This window comes from Hyla sarda, chromosome 6, assembly GCF_029499605.1.
Source record: "Hyla sarda isolate aHylSar1 chromosome 6, aHylSar1.hap1, whole genome shotgun sequence".
Lineage (NCBI taxonomy): Eukaryota > Metazoa > Chordata > Amphibia > Anura > Hylidae > Hyla > Hyla sarda.
In genome coordinates, this window is record NC_079194.1 from 270,241,854 (window position 1) to 270,259,357 (window position 17,504).

At 43.2% G+C, this 17,504-nt stretch overlaps 1 protein-coding gene across 1 annotated transcript in view; it reads right to left on the reverse strand.

Moving 5' to 3' along the window:
- RIPOR1 (RHO family interacting cell polarization regulator 1) overlaps positions 1-8,729 on the reverse strand; it is a 342,616-nt gene extending 333,887 nt beyond the window's left edge. The window contains exon 1 of the mRNA XM_056527289.1: positions 8,651-8,729. The gene's annotated coding sequence lies outside the window, so the exon portion shown is untranslated. The remainder of the gene's footprint in view (positions 1-8,650) is intronic.
- Positions 8,730-17,504: the final 8,775 nt, after the last annotated feature.

Genomic DNA, 17,504 nt, shown 5'->3' on the forward strand with positions numbered 1-17,504 from the left:
ATTGAGACAATCTTAGGTGGTGCTGTTATAATGGCGATGTAAAAACACCTATTTACAAGAGGCATGTTAAAGGGGTACTCTCGTGGAAAACTTTTTTTTTTTTAAATAAACTGGTGCCAGAAAGTTAAACAGATTTGTAAATTACTTCTATTAAAAATTCTTAATCCTTTCAGTACTTATCAGCTGCTAAATACTACAGAGGAAATGGTTTTCTTTTTGGAACATAGAGCTCTCTGCTGACATCTCTGTCCATTTTAAGAACTGTCCAGAGTAGAAAAAAATCACCATAGCAAACATATGCTGCTCTGGACAGTTCCTAAAATGCACAGAGATGTCAGCAGAGAGCACTGTGGTCATGATGTCAGCAAAGAGCTCTATGTTCCAAAAAGAAAACCATTTCCTCTGTAGTATTTAGCAGCTAATATGTACTGAAAGGATTAAGATTTTTTTTATAGAAGTAATTTACAAATTTGTTTAACTTTCTGGCACCAGTTGATTTAAAAAAGTTTTCCACGGGAGTACCCCTTTAACACATAGTCCCCTTTAAATGAATGGGACACAGCTGCAGTTCTGTGCATCACTGCTGCTTAAAGAGTAGCTCCCACCATCCTATTTTTTTTTCTGTCCCTGCCTATTGCCCATCTATCCCTAACCCCCTCCCTGCTTTTAATTTTTATTTTTACTATATTAAAAATGCCTTTTGTCTGCATGGCAGTGTGCTCACTACCAGGCAGACTTCCCCCGCAGGCACCACGTCACTAATGCCTGCTGGGGGGGACTTCCGCCCTTAGTTCATCTACACAGGGTGCCTCCAGCTGTTTCACCACTACAACTCCCAGCTTGCCCTGACATCTATTGGCTGTCAGTGCATGCTGGGAGTTGTAGTATTGAAACAGCTGGAGGCCCCCTGTGTAGATAAACTATTAGTTAGTTACATGCGGCGCTGTGGCGCTAGCCCGTTCCCTCCGTCTCCCTCCCCCCGCGCCATACCCCGTTCCCTCCATCACAAACCCCCCTCCCACATACCCCATTCCCTCATTACACTTACTGCAGAGTCCGGCAGCGCGCGTGCAGGGACAGCGGCAGCGACGAGGCGGCGGCGATGTGCGGGAGGAGTGGCCTCCCAGCCAGTGGCCGGGGAGCCAATGCACGCCAGGCTGCAGCCGGCCACTAGGAGGGAGACCCCTAGTGGCCGGTTTTCAAATGTAAATTAAACCATTTTAATAAAAAAAAAAAATATAATAAAAGTATATTAGAGATATGTTGTAGTACATAAGTACTACAACATATCAAAAAATTTAGTTGGTGACAGTGCCCATTTAAAGTATGGTGAGTGCAGGACGAACAGCAGTAAACAATGAAAAGACTATGGCGTTTGCATGAGTGTCACAGCCATTTTAAACAGCTATTTGGAGGGGATGGTGAAGGTTGAACCCCTGACTGTCTGGTGGATACCTCCTCTGACTTCTGGAGCATATGGCTTATATCTTTTAAAGCACACTGGATGAAACTTGAGCGCCATGATGAAGTGATTTTTTTTTTTTTTCCCACCAAGAGGCTAAAGAGCACATTTTAATAAAAATAATACTTACATAAAACTATACACTTTACAATAAAGCTTTTTAAAAATGGTAATGGCCTGGTACTCGTTTAATATTAAGCGTAACACCACAAAAAGAGCAGAACACACCTAACTATCACTAATAATAAAAAGGGAAAATTTGCAATCATTATCTGTATTTCCTTGAACTTTTTCCTGGCACTTTTCCCTAGAGTTAAGAAAAAGAGGAAAAACAATGTCTATCAGACATGAACAGTTTGAGTATTTCTGGCTGTCCACCAATGAAAAACGATGTCAAAACACAGAAAGATCAAATCTGCTTCCTCATTGAGTTTACTGATCAAAACAAAGAGCAATGATATTTCAGCTTTTGCTGAGGTTACATAATAAACTAGGAAACTATTAGTTTTTGTTCCTCCAGTTTTGTTAATAAGCCAAACTAAAGAGAATAGAGACAGTGATGTGTTAAAGAAAACTTCATGTTAGTAACCAAAAATGGGAGTTGAAAACAAAAATCTTGCTGTACATGTAGACCTATATATATTTTTCAGACACAAAAAATTATGCTTGGTGAAGTAGTTTAATGTCACGCCGAGTGCTCCGGGTCCCTCCCCGGAACGCTCACGGCGTGCTTCTGTCTGCAGCGCTCCGGTCGGCATCGCTGACCGCGAACGCTGCTCCCTGGTCTCTGGAGGGGACGCGATCCGAGGCACGGGTCGTGCCCGCCCTCTGATCGCGCCCCATGTCACTCACCTCTCGCCCCTGTCTTCTTCCTCCCGGCGTGCGCGGCCCCGCTCCCTAGGGCGCGCGCGCGCCGGCTTGCTAAAATTTAAAGGGCCAGTGCACCACTAATTGGTGCCTGGCCCAATCACTCCCATTCCTATAAAAACCCACTTCCCCTTCCTCTCCTTGCCGGATCTTGTTGCCTTGTGCCCTGAGAAAGCGTTTTAGTGTGTTCCCAAGCCTGTGTACCCAGACCTTCTGCTGTTGCCCCTGACTACGATTCTCGCTGCCTGCCCTGACCTTCTGCTACGCCTGACCTCGCCTCTGTCTAGTCCTTGTGTACCGCGCCAGTCTCAGCTGCCAGAGAGGTCGAGTCACTACTGGGGAACACGACCTGGTAGTTACTGCCACAGCAAGTCCATCCCGCTTTGCGGCGGGCTCTGGTGAACACCAGTAACTGCTTAGAACCGATTCCCCAGTACGGCCCGCGTCATCGCCTCTCTGGCACAGAGGATCCACCTCCAGTGTCTTCACCAGCCGCTAGTCCGGACCCTGACATTTAAGAGTATAAAGCAATGGTCTTCAACCTGCGGACCTCCAGATGTTGCAAAACTACAACTCCCAGCATGCCCGGACAGCCGATGGCTGTCCGGGCATGCTGGGAGTTGTAGTTTTGAAACATCTGGATGTCCGTAGGTTGAAGACCACTGGTATAAAGCTTTGCAAATATTACTACCGAGATGAGATGTTGAGTTGCGATGAATCCTCCTTAACTGCCCTCTAACACTAAACAATACTTTGGCACTACTGAGCTGAGACTTTGTTTTTATTGAAACCTCCTTAACTGCCCTCTAACTGAGCAATGCTTTATAAATGTATTTCTTTAATTAAATTTGACTATGGTTAGAGGTCAGCAAGGTTTTATTACCATGTAATTACTGGAAGCAGCGTGAAGAAGCATTATTAAAGGAGTAGTCCAGTAGTGAACAAGTGGTGAACAACTTATCCCCTATCCCAGCGGTCGGACCCCCCGCGATCTCCTGTACGGGGCCCCGACAGCCCGCGCGAAGGGGGCGTGTCGACCCCCGCACGAAGCGGCGGCCAACATGCCCCCTCAATACAACTCTATGGCAGAGCCGGAGTGCTGCCTTCAGCAATCTCCGGCTCTGCCATAGCGATGTATTGAGGGGGCGTGTCAGCCGCCGCTTCGTGCGGGGGGTCGACACCCGCTATCTGGCCGGAGAGCCTGGCCCCCGTACAGAGAGATCGCAGGGGGCCCCAGCGGTCGGACCCCCTGCGATCTCAAACTTATCCCCTATCCTTAGGATAAGTTTTTCACCACTGGACTACCCCTTTAATTCAGTGACCTTTACTGCACTTTTCTCAAGTAAAATATGTTTGTCATAGGATAATGACTGTATACAAGCATTGGTTCTGGTAAGTTTAATATAACTACACTAAATATATATAAAATATATTTAGTGTATTCACTTATTTGCTTATATAGTGACATCATATCCTGCAGCGGTGCATAGAGTGTCCTTGCTTACATCGGTCCTTGTCCCTACAATATTAAAGGAGTACTCTGGTGCAGAGTATTCCTGCTCCGTCCTGCAAAATAAATTAAAATGAACCATCACTCACCTCCCTGGGTTCCCGCGGAGCGCCACTACAGCTGATCGCTCCTCCGGTCCATCCTCTTCATACTTCCGGGTGTAACGAAGCGTCACATGGCGCTCAGCCTATCGCCGGCTGAGGCAGAACATTGTGGCGGCCGGCGATAAGCTGAGCGCCATGTGACGCTTCGTTACACCCGGAAGTATGAAGGAGATGGACCGGAGGACCGATCAGCTGTAGTGACGCTCCACGGGAACCCAGGGAGGTGAGAGATGGTTCACTTTCAATTATTTTGCAGCCCGGGCAGGACGGAGCAGGAGTACTCTGCACTACAGTACTCCTTTAAATTCCCAATGTCATACACATACATAAGGGCCAGTGTCACTGGGAACTAATCAACCTATCACACTGGAGTGTAGTTTTCCTTGTAGGTTTTATTGTTCCACGGCATTTACTAATGTTGCCTTACCTTTTCCCCTTTTCCCTACATTTTGCTTTTTTTTTTATTACAACTGCTCTGAGCTGTGGAGTTTTCCTCAGCTCAAATCCACCACATTTTCTGTGGAAGTCTTAGTAAATATGTTGAGATTTTTTTTAAATATGATTTTTTAAATATGTTCAGCGGCCATTCCCCCTTTCCCCGCCGACCACGCCCATTTTTAGGGTTTTCTAATCTAACAAGTCAGGTAAATCAGGGCCACTGTTCTTGTAGTGTGGAAGGAAAACTACACAAAATAGCCTCACTCTAATACTTATTCCATATATTCTCCATTGCTCTGAAAGATAGATAGATTTTATGGGGGTGATCTATCAAAGCCTGTGCAGAGGAAGAGTGGTGAATTTGCCCCTAGAAATCAGATTGCTTCTTTTTTTTATAGAGGTCTGTGAAAAATGATAGAAGCAATCGGAAGCACAAAAAATGGGAATCAAACATATTAACTTTAGAAAATGACTTCATTTGCTGCCCCATCTATTCCACCCAATTGACATGTACCATTGTAAAACCCCAACCAATTTAATATTTTGAAATGCCTGTGTGACACGTCAACTGTTTTTAAACACTTTAACCCCTTAAGGACTGAGCCCTTTTTCGCAATTCTGACCACCGTTGCTTTACGAATTAATAACTCGATAACGCTTTTACCGAATATTCTGATTCTGAGATTGTTTTTTCGAGACATATTCTATATTCTTTATTTTGGTGGTTAATTTTCGGCTTTACTTGTAGAGATGAACGAACTTACAGTAAATTCGATTTGTCACGAACTTCTCGGCTCGGCAGTTGATAACTTATCCTGCATAAATTAGTTCAGCTTTCAGGTGCTCCAGTGGGCTGGAAAAGGTGGATACATTCCTAGGAAAGAGTCTCCTAGGACTGTATCCACCTTTTCCAGCCCACGGGAGCACCTGAAAGCTGAACTAATTTATGCAGGATAAGTCATCAACTGTCGAGCCGAGAAGTTCGTGACGAATCGAATTTACTGTAAGTTCGCTCATCTCTAGTTACTTGCATCCTTTTTTGGTGAAAAATCCCCAAATTTCATGAAAATTTTGCATTTTTCTAACTTTGAAGCTCTCTACTTGTAAGAAAAATGGATATTCCCAATAAAATTTATTTTTCTTCACAAATACAATGGGGGAGATTTATCAAAGGATTTAGACTGGTTTTTCCTGTCTAAATTTGTCTCACAGAAAGCCTCAGTCTAAATATGTGCGACTTTTCTGCGACTTTTGCTGTAGAGGATTTTTAGAACATGATGCATGCAAGTCTATTTTAGACGGAAATGCATTGGAAAATGCATTGGTGCTGAATTTATCAAGTGCGACTTTTGTGCGACAAGTCGCATCTGCCCAAAATACGCTGAAATGTCAGACCATGTTGGAGCAGGTCTAAATGCAGTGTAAGCTGTAGACCCTGAAGTCTGAGCACAGAATGTATCAAGGGCTGTGAGACCTTTGATAAATTAGGAGCACAATAGACAGGAGACTACCACATACACTGGTCTATAAGCATACCCAGAATAGACTAGATTAGTAAATGTCCCCCATTATGTCTACTTTATGTTGGCATCATAAAATGGACATACTTTTGCTTTTTGAAAAAATTTGAGGGCTTCAAAGTAGAGCAGCAATTTTCAAAAATTTCATGAAAATTGCAAAATCTGAAGGGACAGATGTTACAGAACTACAACTCCCAGCATGCCTGGGCAGTCTAGGCATGCTGAAAGTTGTAGTTTAGCAACATCTGGTGGGCTACCGTTTGGGCACCACTGTAACAGTGTTCTCCAAACTGTGACCCTCCAGATATTGCAAAACTACCACTCCCAGCATGCTCAGACAGCCTTTGGCTGTCTGGGCATGCTGGGAGTTGCAGTTTGGCCTTCCTAGTGGTTGCCACAGTAAAGATCACTTTACTTTCAATTTCATTTCCCCCCCACCGTTATTTCCCTACCTGTGCCTGTCTCCAGCGACGATCATGGGTCCCCAGGCATCCTCTCCTTCAGGTACCGGCCTCCATCTTCTCCCCACGTTCCCCGCGACATCCAGGGGTGGACAGAACGGGGGTTGGCAACCCACTGTCCTGCGCTGCCATTGGTCAGAATCAGTTCTGACCAATGGCAGGAGATAGGAGGAGATCACAGCACTGCGACCTCGCTCCTAGCCCTCAGGATGATCGGGGCTGTCACTGACAGCTCCGATCATCCCTATTTTCCGGGTGATCGGGTCACCAGAGACCCGATCAGCCCGGAATAGCAGAAAATTGCATGTCTGAATTGTCATGCGATTTTCTGCGATCACCGACATTGGGGGGGGGGGGGGCTTCTCAGGACCCCCCTGGGCGATGTGCCGGGATGCCTGCTGAATGATTTCAGCAGGCATCCCGGTCCGGTCCCCAACCGGCTAGGGGCGGGGACCGGAATTCCCACGGACATATGCATACGCCTCACGTCCTTAAGGACTCGGGATGCAGGGCGTATGCATACGCCCGGCGTCCTGAAGAGGTTAAAGTTGTCTTCCATAGAAAATAAATGTACAGGTTATGGGAAGTTATGTGTATTTTTAATGTGAACTGAAGGGACACTGGTATCTAAGGTCAAGAAGCGATTAAACATGAAAATTCTATTTCCTGCTTTCCTGTTTTTATTTTTGAATATACTTGTATATACTATGGTTGTTCGGAGAGGCTATCACACAACTGTCGGCATTAGGCGTGAGTTAATGGAAAAAATTCCTAACTTGCTGGAGGTGAAAATGTCTATTTAGCTGTTTCTCTGCCATAGATGACCACAAACAAGTATAAGAACAATATTTAGTTATTTAATCCAGTATGTAACATTAAATTGCCCATTTTTTGTTTAGGGCAATGCAATGCTTAATTAAATACAAATGATGAGCAGCAACACAGGTTTTCATATGTAAGCAATTGTTTAATTTGGCATTTTTCTGTCTGAAATAATCTAACTTTGCAATCTATTTATAAATTACAAACAGTTTCGTATAGAGGTCACAATGGTCGCAACTGCAACTGGACCCAATAGCTACAACACTATATGCTGCCTCCTCTTTTCTGCATCGGTGGGTCACACAGACTCATCAATGCAGCTCTGGATAGCCTGCGACGTAAAAAGAAGAAACAAGGTGCCAAAAGGTGGAGAGTGAGGGCTCATGTCCCGGGTGTGCTGACCTGGGTGTCCTGGGGATTCCTGACTGGTGCAGTGAATCATGTGAAATACACTCACCGATCATGGATATGCTGAGAAAGGGGGTACACTGTGTGGTGGGATGGAGGACATGCTGAGGAGGGGACAATATGTGGAGAAATGGGGGACATGCTGAGGAGGGGACAATATGTGGAGAAATGGGGGACATGCTGAGGAGGGGGGAAGGGGGGGGGGGGCACAAGAAGCCAAGTAGCACTATCATAAATTAGCTTTTGTGGATAAAAGAATGTTTGCTAGGCAAATTGAGCATTATAGATCACCAGGATACTCAGTTATACTCAGTTAGCAAATGTCTTTTAGTTCTGGTGACATATTCCTTGACTGCACAAAGGTCAATGTTACTGCGAACTGTATATAATATAGTACAGAATGTACTGTATTATGCCATAATGGAGCACAAAAGAATGAGTAAATTCCAATAAACTCCCTGTGTATGGCCTAAGGAACCCTGGGTTATTGCAACACATAACAGACTCTTATAGTACCCATTGCTTTACATTACCATTGCAGACGGATTTTACATAGTTTTGAACCAAATTTTACACAGTATAATTTAGAATAATGCATTTTAAAGCTTTACATGAGTACACCACCAGTTTATCATAGAAATAGTGCTAGAAAACGATTCTTAAACTGCCTCTTTAATAATAAAAACTGCAACTTTGATTGTGGGAGAACCACAAATACATGTATATTTTTGCAATCTTATTGGCATAGTGTTTTGGCAGCTATGTGCTGCACCACTACTTTCAAAGTCAATAGATCAGGCACATCTGCTTTGTATAAAATATTATGTTAAATGTCATGTGTTTAACAATACATTTACATTGAATCATGTGTGTGATGCACAGAAAACATTGTGTTAAGATGTCCCATTAATATGGTTAGTCTCTGGTATCCTAAAATCATTTGCTGCATTTCCACAATGTAAAAAAATCCGACACCACTACCACCTTGCGTGTATACTTTCTAAATCAACATTAAACGTCCACCATATCAGTTTCTTGTTAAAAAGATGTTTACAGACCTTCTAATGGTGTCCTTGGCTGAAGTAAGGGTGGAGAGGTTCCAGTGTCAGATTTCCTTCCCTTTAGAGGTTTGTTTCAGGACCTGCTGCCTCATCCTGCTTTTTCTCTCCGGACACTGCTGCTTACCACCGCCCAGTCAGTGTTTCCAGAGCCATCTCTTCTTTCTTATTGGTGAGATAGATGTAATGGAGCTTTTGTTTTTCTTCGATGTAGCAGTTCGGTATATGGTCAATATGTTTTATCTTTACAAACGAGAACATTTGCGGCATATTCCTTTAGCACGAAACAAAATGTGTTTCTATTCGTATCACTACAATAACACTAACATGTTATTGTAGCCCCATTTTTTTCCCCTCCATTTTTTACAAGGGGTAAAAGGTAAAAAGAACCATGAAAATGAAAAATTGGGGTAACACCAGCATTTTAGGGGAAAAAAAAACGAATTTAAAATTTTCACGTCCAACTTTAACGGAAATTTGTCAAAGACCTGTGGGGTGTTAAGGCTCACTATACCCCTTGTTACATTCCTAGAGGGGTGTAGTTTCCAAAATGGGGTCACATGTGTTTTTTTTTTTTTGCGTTCATGTCAGAACCGCTGTAACTATCAGCCACCTCTCTGCAAATCACCAATTTAGGCCTCAAATGTACATGGCGCTCTCTCACTTCTGAGCCTTGTTGTGCGTCCGCAGAGCATTTTACGTCCACATATGGGGTATTTCTGTACTCAAAAGAAATTGTTTTACAAATTTTGGGGGTCTTTTTCTCATCTTACCTCTTGTGAAAATGAAAAGTATGGGGCAACACCAACATGTTTTTTTTTTACACTAACATGCTGATGTAGCCCCTTACTTATCCTTTTCATAAGGGGTAAAAGGAGAAAAATCCCCCAAAAATTTGTAACACAATTTCTCCTGAGTACAGAAATACCCCATATGTGGCCCTAAACTGTTTCCTTGAAATACGACAGGGCTCCGAAGTGAGAGAGTGCCATGCGCATTTGAGACCTAAATGAAGAATTTGCAATTGGGGAGGACCCGGAAACAAGGATGGGGCCCACCAAAACCTTACGGCAGTGTTTCCCAAACAGGGTGCCTCCAGCTGTTGTAAAACTCCCAGCCTGCCAGGACAGTCAATGGCTATCCGGCAATACTGGGAGTTGTTGTTTTGCAACTGCTGGAAACACTGCCATATGAGATGTTTTTCATTTTTATTTGGGGTCGGGCTCAGTGATTCCAACCCATGTGCCTCCAGCTGTTGTAAAACAACAACTCCCAGCATGTACGGTATGTTAGTGCATTCTGGGAGTTGTAGTTTTGCAACAGCTGGAGGCACACGGGTTTGAATCACTCAGTTAGGAATCAGACTCTAGCACAGTGTTTCCCAACCAGTGTGCCTACAGCTGTTGCAAAACTACAACTCCCAACATGCACTGACAGCCGAAAGGCATGCTAGAAGTTGTAGTTATGCAACAACTGGGGAAGAACAGTAGTGGTCTCCAAACTGTAGCCCTCCAGAAGTTGAAAAACTACAACTCCAAGCATGCCCAGACTTTCCAGGCATGCTGGGATTTTTAGTTCTGCAACATCTGAAGGGCCAGATATTGCAGAACTACACCGCCCAGCATCCCTGACTGTCTGGGCATGCTGGGAATTGTAGTTTTACTACAGTTTGGAAACCACCGTATAGTGGTCTACAAACTGTGCCACTTCAGATGTTGCAAAACTACAACTCAGTGCATGCTGAAAGTTGTAGTTTTGCAACATCTGTAGGACCACAGTTTGGAGACCATTACACACTCCACTAAACCACTCCAAACTGCGGCCCTTTGGCTGTCTGGGCATGCTGGGAGTTGTAGTTTTGCAACTTTTAGAAGGCCACAGGGAAGATCACTTACCAGCGATCTTCATTGCAGCCTCCTCCACCGCCGCACTTTCCGGCCTGCCTCCTTCTGCCGCCGCCCGATGTCTCTGCTGCCTCCGTCGCTGCTCCGGTAAGCTGGCCATGCTACCCCCCTCGCGGCACTTGTTCCTCCCTCTCTGCTTGGGCTTCGATCGGTTGACAGAGAGAGGGAAATGAACTTTAACACCCCCCCCCCCAACTGCCATTGGTCGGTTAGTCCTGACAGACCAATGGCAGGGGATAGGTGGCACCCCTGCCACCTCGCTCCTATCCTTTAGAATGGTTGAAGCTGTCCCTGACAGCTCCAATCACTCTCATTTTCCGGGCGATCGAATCACCAGTGGCCCGGAACCGCCGCAAATCGCTGGTCTGAACTGATCGGCGATTGCCAACGGGGGGGGGGGGGGGTTGGGGGGGGTCTCAGGACCCCCCTAGACATTGCCACGGGATGCCTGCTGATTGATATCAGCAGTCATCCTGGTCCGATCACCGCCCGGCGAGCAGTGGTTATTGGAAATACGGAGGGAGTATTGGTATGCCCTCCATCTTTAACCCCTTAAGGACCAAGGACGTACCGGTACCTATAACACTGCAAAAAAAAAGTGAAAAAAAAAAGTGAATAAAGATCATTTAACTCCTCCCCTATTAAAAGTTTGAATCACCCCCCTTTTCCAATAAAAAAAAAACACAGTGTAAATAAAAATAAACATATATGGTATCACCGCGTGTGGAAATGTCCGAATTATAAAAATATATCATTAATTAAACCGCTCGGTCAATGGCGTGCTTGCAAAAAAATTCCAAAGTCCAAAATAGTGCATTTTTGGTCACATTTTATGTAATTTAAAAATGAATAAAAAGCGATCAATAAGTCCTATCAATGCAAAAAATGAGCCCTCATACCGCCCCATACACGGAAAAATTAAAAAGTTATAGGGGTCAGAAGATGACAATTTTAAACGTATTAATTTTCCTGCATGTAGTTATGATTTTTTCCAGAAGTCCGACAAAATCAAACCTATATAAGTAGGGTATCATTTTAATCATATGGACCTACAGAATAAAGAGAATGTGTAATTTTTACCGAAAAATGTACTACGTAGAAACTGAAGCCCCCAAAAGTTACAAAACAGCGTTTTTTTATTTTTATTTTGTCGCACAATGATTTTTTTTTTTCTGTTTCACCGTAGATTTTTGGGCAAAATGACTGATGTCATTACAAAGTAGAATTGGTGGCACAAAAAATAAGCCATCATATGGATTTTTAGGTGCAAAATTGAAAGAGTTACGATTTTTTAAAGGCAAGGAGCAAAAAACGAAAATGCAAAAACGGAAAAGCCCCCGGTCCTTAAGGGGTTAAGTACCAGAATGCGAGGACCTACCTGTACGCCCTCTATCCCCAACTGGTTAATACAATTATGACATATCCCATAAGAAGCACTGCATCTAGAAACATATTGGTGTTTCCCCTTCTGCTCTTTGCTTTCGTTGCTCCTCTGCGGTACATTTTTACATGCGGTATGGGATTTGATTGATCTATTACCGCCTCCTTTTGGAGAGAGGTGATGAGGTTTTTGGCAGACAACTTAGATTTTCCTTTTATTCTAATGCCTATGTTGTGCTTATTGGGAGTTATTAATGGGGTTGTTTATGGTTCCCATAGACTCTTATTAATTTGGTTTCTTCTCTTTTGTGCCCGTAAGGTAGTTGTGATGACCTGGAAGGATGCTTTCCATCCTCCTCTGTCCAGATGGCTTATCTTGGTCAACAAATATGTCCCGCTGTATCAGGCATTCTATGTGAGTCGCAAATGTCCCAAGAAAATTGATAAGGTGTGGACCCCCTGGCTTTTACTTGATACGTCGGCTGAGCCTCCAACTAGGTTGTTCCAGTAGGTGTCATATGCTGCAGTGCTGCTTTGATATGGGGTGCTGGGGGGGGGGGGGGGAAATGCCGGGATGTGTGTGATGTGCTTGTTTTTTGTCTGTCTGTGTTGGGCTTTCCTTCCTCTGGGTGCCGGCCCTGGCCATTACCTCCGGTTGAGTGTATGTCCGCTCCTTACTTAGTACTCAGCTTTTGTAATGCCACTTGTATTCCCCCTATTCTTCTCTATGGAGGTTGTTAATCTTGTTGGTACTTTATTTTGGTTTAAAATTGCAAAAGTTTATAAATAAATACTTAAAAAAAAAATAAATAAATAAAAGAAGCACTGCATCTAGAGGAGAATCCCTTTGTGCATGTGAAACCCCTTGAATTTTGTATGGAATCCCACACTGGTTGTATGGCTTCTTACTAGGAAGCCATACAGCCACCATGTACAGAACTCTGCAGTCTTATTGCTGTATATTCACCAAATTCCTCCATTGAATTATAGCATTTAAGACTTGTGATGCTGAAATACCCCAATATACAGTGCCAAAATTATAGCCTTTAGGACAACCCTTCCACAATATGTGTCAAGTCAGAACTGTCAATAGCATCCCAAAGAGGAAGGTCAGTCGCTACGTCCTTAAAGTCATGAAGCCGCTTAACTATTGTCCACACTTGTGAGGCCAGGCGATGTAAAGGTAAAAGTCTACCACTCCCGGAGGAAGGCCTGTCTAACCAGGCCCTTAAATGGGTCTGATGAGCATAATAGGCAAGGTGGTGCTCCGAGTTGGGTAGTGGTTCTGTCCTAACCCATGAGTGAATCAAACTCAATTGTCCAGCCAAGTAATACAACTGGAAGTCAGGGAGGGCATAACCCGCCCGGGCCTTCATGCGCTGCAAGGTCGCCAACTTCAGTTTAGAACGGGAATTGCCTCAGATAAATGAAGGTAAAAGCGAGTGGAGAGACTTAAAGAAGGACATGGGCACAGGGGTAGCGGCATGCTCCAAGATATAAAGACATTTAAGCAAGATGATCATTTTGATCAAATTTATCCGGCCCGGGACAGACAGAGGTAAACTACCCCAGACCTTGAACTTGTAAATGGGAAATTTTTAAATCAACTCTAAATAACTATACAGCTAAATATGTACCAAAGGGGAACAAATATAAACGATTAAAACTAAATCCTATATGGCTGACAAATGATGTTAAAAGAGCAATAAACAACAAAAAAATGGCTTTTAAAAAATACAAATCTGATAGGTCAGATATAACATTTAAACAGTACAAGGAGCTTAATAAAGTCTGTAAAAATGTAATAAAAACAGCAAAAAATCTAAATGAGAGACAGGTGGCCAAAGAAAGCAAAACTAATCCTAAATATTTTTTTAGATATATAAATACGAAAAAAACAAGGACAGAGCATGTAGGACCCTTTAATAATGATAATGGGGAGGTTGTCACAGGCGATCAAGAGAAGGCGGAGCTACTGAATGGGTTCTTTAGTTCTGTATATATTATGGAAAAAGGAGTGGCTGACATTGGACAGGTCAGTGCTGGTAACACATCATGTAATGTACTGAACTGGCTTAATGTAGAGATGGTACAAGGTAAGTTAAGTAATATAAATGTAAGCAAATCTCCAGGACCAGATGGACTACACCCAAGAGTTCTTAGAGAGGTAAGTTCAGTAATATCTGTACCCTTGTTCATGATATTTAGAGATTCTCTGGTGTCTGGTATTGTGCCAAGGGACTGGCACAAGGCGAATGTGATACCAATCTTCAAAAAGGGCTCTAGGTCTTCCCCAGGGAATTATAGACCGGTAAGTCTAACGTGCATTGTGGGTTAATTGTTTGAAGGACTTATAAGGGATTACATACAGGAATACATAGGGGATAATAGTATTATAAGTGATAACCAGCATGGGTTTACTAAGGATAGAAGTTGTCAAACCAATCTAATTTGCTTTTATGAAGATGTGAGTAGAAGCCTTGACAGAGGAATGGCTATGGATATAGTGTTTCTGGATTTTGCTAAAGCATTTGATACTGTCCCTCATAGTCCTCTGACAGGTAAGTTAAGGTCTTTGGGCTTGGAAACTTTAGTTTGTAACTGGATTGAACACTGGCTCATGGATCGTACCCAGAGAGTGGTGGTCAATAATTCGTACTCTGATTGGTCCCCGGTTATTAGTGGTGTACCCCAAGGTTCAGTACTGGGCCCGCTGTTGTTTAATTTATTTATCAATGATATAGAGGATGGCATTAGCAGCTCTGTTTCTATCTTTGCAGATGACACCAAGCTTTGTAGCACGGTACAGTCTATAGAGGATGTGTATAGGTTACAAGATGACTTGGATAGACTAAGTGTCTGGGCATCCACTTGGCAAATGAGGTTTAAAGTGGATAAATGTAAAGTTATGCATCTGGGTACTAATAACCTGCATGCGTCGTATGTCTTAGGGGGGGATTAAACTGGCAGAGTCACTGGTAGAGAAGGATCTGGGTGTACTTGTAGATCCCAGACTACAGAATAGCATGCAATGTCAGGCTGCTGCTTCCAAAGCCGTCAGAATATTGTCATGTATAAAAAGAGGCATGGACTCGAGGGACAGGGACATAATACTCCCCCTTTATAAAGCATTGGTACGGCCTCACCTGGAATATGCTGTTCAGTTTTGGTCGCCTGTCTATAAAAGGGACACTGTGGAGCTGGAAAGGGTGCAGAGACGTGCAACTAAACTAATATGGGGCATGGAACATTTTAGCTACGAGGAGTTAAAGGAGTTACAATTGTTTAGTCTTGAGAAGAGATGTTTAAGGGGGCATATAAAAAACGTATATAAGTATATAAATGGCCCATACAAAAAATATGGAGAAAAACTGTTCCAGGTTAAACCCTCCACCCCCCCAAAGGACGAGGGGGCACTCCCTCCGTCTGGAGAAGAAAAGGTTTAGTCTAAAGGGGCGACACGCCTTCTTTACCATAAGAACTGTGAATTTATGGAACAGTCTACCTCAGGAACTGGTCACAGCAGGAACAATTAATAGCTTTAAAACAGGGTTAGATACATTCCTGGAACAAAATAACATTAATGCTTATGCAGAATTATAAAACAACATCCCTTCCCCTTATCCCCTTACACCCTTCCCTTCAATTCCCTGGTTGAACTTGATGGACGTATGTCTTTTTTCAACCAAACTAACTATGTAGTGTAAAAAAATTGAGATTTTGATTTTTTTTCCTCCATTTTTCTGCTATTCCTGTGAAACACCTAAAGGGATAAATTTTTTTAATGTAATTTTGAATACTTTGAGGGGTCCATTATAGGGGATTTCCAACCTTAAGACTCTCATAATCACTTCAAAACTTAACTGGTCCCTGAAAAATTCTGATTTTGAAATTTGTAAAAAATTGGAAAATTGCTGCCATACTTTGAAGCCCTCTGATGTCTTCAAAAAGTATAAAAATGTAAACTTTATGATGCCAACATAAAGTTAACATATTGTATATGTGCAGGGCCGGTTTTAGTCTTAGTGTGGCCCTAGGCAAAATCAAAAGTGGGGCCCCAAAAGTCGTAATATTGCACTAACCAGATTTGCACATTTTAAGTCACTTCAAATACCATAAAAATATCTAAAAAGCAATTGAAAAGTCCCATCAAAACAAAAATGGTACCGATAAAAACCACAAATCACAGCGCAAAAAATGATCCTCATACATCCCCATATACAGAAAAATAAGAGTTATAGGGATCAGAATAGTACAGTTTTATATTTTTGTATAGTCCCCCCACATTAGGTTGGCAGTATAGTTCCCCCACGTTAGGTTGGCAGCATAGTTCCCCCAACATTAGGTTGGCAGCATAGTTCCCCCCACATTAGGTTGGCAGTATAGTTCCCCCACATTAGGTTGGCAGTATAGTTCCCCCACATTAGGTTGGCAGTATTGTTCCCCACATTAGGTTGTAGTTCCCCCACATTAGGTCCCTCCTCTCCCCCTGCTTTTTCTATTTTTCATATTTCCTTACCTGGTCGCGCTCGCAGAATCAGGTAATGTGGCGGGTCTTGTGGGCTGTGTGGATAATATGATCAGTGACGTCTCCTGCCGGCTCCTCTCCGTGGCGTCAGGGATGTCACTCATCATTTCCTGCAGCTGGACTGCTAAACTTAAGCAGCCGGCGCTGCAGGGAATGAGGTGTGACGTCTCTGACGCCGTGCAGAGGAGCCGGCAGTAGACGTCACTCATCATATTATCCACACAGCCCACAAGACCCGCCGCATTACCTGAGCCTGCCGGCCAGGTAAGGAAATATGAAAAATAGAAAAAGCAGGAGAAGTGTCCAGGCAGCCGGCAGGGGGCCCCCTGGGGGATGGGGGCCCTAGGCAATTGCCTGGTTTGCCCCACCCTCATGCCGGCCCTGTATACATGTAATTTATTTGACATGTTCCTTTTCCTTACAAGCAGAGTGCTTCAAAGTTAGAAAAATGCTAAATTTTCAATTTTTTCCTGAAATTTTTGAATTTTTCACCAAAAAATTATGCAAGTATCGACGAAAATTTACCACTAACATAAAGTAGAATATGTCATGAAAAAACTATCTCAGAATCAAATTTATAAGTAAAAGCATCCCAGAGATATTAATGCATAAAGTGATCGAGGTCAGATTTGAAAAAAATGCTCCTGTCCTTAGGGTCATAATGGGTTCCGTCCCCAAGGGGTTAATGTAAAATATGCACAAAATCTGAGGGAGATAAATAAAAACTAATTCTCAGACAGTGTATACTTCGATGACGCAGTCTGAAAAATGTGCCAGATTTGCACAGGCTGTGTAAAAATCTGGTGCATCTTTAGAATGTCTAGTCTAAGTTTGCAGCATCTATTAGTTTTTTGTTTTATGGCAAAAGTGTGTTTCAAAATCTGGCATAAGTGTCTTATAACAGTCACTTTCTGCAGGGAGTTAGAGCAATCAGCTTTTGCATGCTTTGCAGAAATGCTATTTCGACCAGTCATTCTCCAACTGTGGGGGAAGGTGATCTTCACTTTTGCAGAAGGACCGTTTTAGCTGCCTGCAGCAAGTG